We start from the raw sequence: 1462 nt of genomic DNA, 5'->3' as shown, positions 1-1462 counted from the left end.
GCCCTCCCCCAGCTCCTCCACGCCCGCCCCCACCCCCGCTCCGTCCCCAGCCCCTCTCCGTTCAGCGGTCATGACAAGAGAAACCTGACTGACAGCCTAAATCTCACTTCACCCGCCAGAGGGCTCCTCAGGTCTCCAGACACCCCTCAGGAATGTCAATTCCCAGCGCTAACATGCGATATGGAAGGGAGAGCAAAGACCCTCCCCCTGGTTTCGTAATGCATCCTGTTTCCCATCTGTCTCTCCTTCACCCGCCCGGCCAGGCCTGATGGCCCCTCGCCGCCCCAGCAGAGAGGGAGAGGGTTTTCTGGAGCGGGGACAGGGTTTTCGAAGCGAGGACAGGGTTTTCTGGAGAGGGGACAGGGTTTTCTGGAGAGGGGATAGGGTTTTCGGAGAGGTGATATGGTTTTCGGAGAGGGGACAGGGTTTTCGGAAAGGGGACAGGGTTTTCTGGAGAGGAGACAGGGTTTTCTGGAGAGGGGAAATGGTTTTTGGAGAGGGGACAGGGTTTTCGGAGAGGGGACAGGGTTTTCAGAGCAGGTACAGGGTTTTCTGGAGAGGGGACAGGGTTTTCTAGAGGGGACAGGGTATTCTGGAGATGGGACATGGTTTTCGGAGAGCGGACAGTGTTTTTGGAGAGGGGACAGTGTTTTCGGAGCGGAGACAGGGTTTTCTGGAGAGGAGACAGGGTTTTCTGGAGAGGGGACACGTTTTTCGTAGAGGGGACAATGTTTTCGGAGAGGGGACAGGGTTTTCAGAGCAGGGACAGGGTTTTCTGGAGAGGGGACAGGGTTTTCTGGAACAGAGACAGGGCTTTCAGAGAGGGGACAGGGTTTTCTGGAGAGGAGACAGGGTTTTCTGGAGAGGGGAAATAGTTTTTGGAGAGGGGACAGGGTTTTCGGAGAGGGGACAGGGTTTTCAGAGAGGGGAGAGGGTTTTCTGGAGCGGGGACAGGGTTTTCTGGAGAGGGGATAGGGTTTTCGGAGAGGTGATATGGTTTTCGGAGAGGGGACAGGGTTTTCTGGAGAGGAGACAGGGTTTTCTGGAGAGGGGAAATAGTTTTTGGAGAGGGGACAGGGTTTTCGGAGAGGGGACAGGGTTTTCAGAGAGGGGAGAGGGTTTTCTGGAGCGGGGACAGGGTTTTCTGGAGAGGGGATAGGGTTTTCGGAGAGGTGATATGGTTTTCGGAGAGGGGACAGGGTTTTCGGAAAGGGGACAGGGTTTTCTGGAGAGGAGACAGGGTTTTCTGGAGAGGGGAAATGGTTTTTGGAGAGGGGACAGGGTTTTCGGAGAGGGGACAGGGTTTTCAGAGCAGGGACAGGGTTTTCTGGAGAGGGGACAGGGTTTTCTAGAGAGGAGACAGGGTTTTCAGAGAGGAGACAGGGTTTTCTGGAGCGGGGACAGGGTTTTCTGGAGAGGGGACATGGTTTTCGGAGAGGGGACAGGGTTTTCAGAGAGGGGA

Source organism: Myotis davidii, unplaced genomic scaffold (genome assembly GCF_000327345.1).
Source record: "Myotis davidii unplaced genomic scaffold, ASM32734v1 scaffold762, whole genome shotgun sequence".
Taxonomy (NCBI): domain Eukaryota; kingdom Metazoa; phylum Chordata; class Mammalia; order Chiroptera; family Vespertilionidae; genus Myotis; species Myotis davidii.
The sequence above is the reverse complement of the archived record's forward strand: the minus strand, read 5'-3'. Positions refer to the sequence as shown.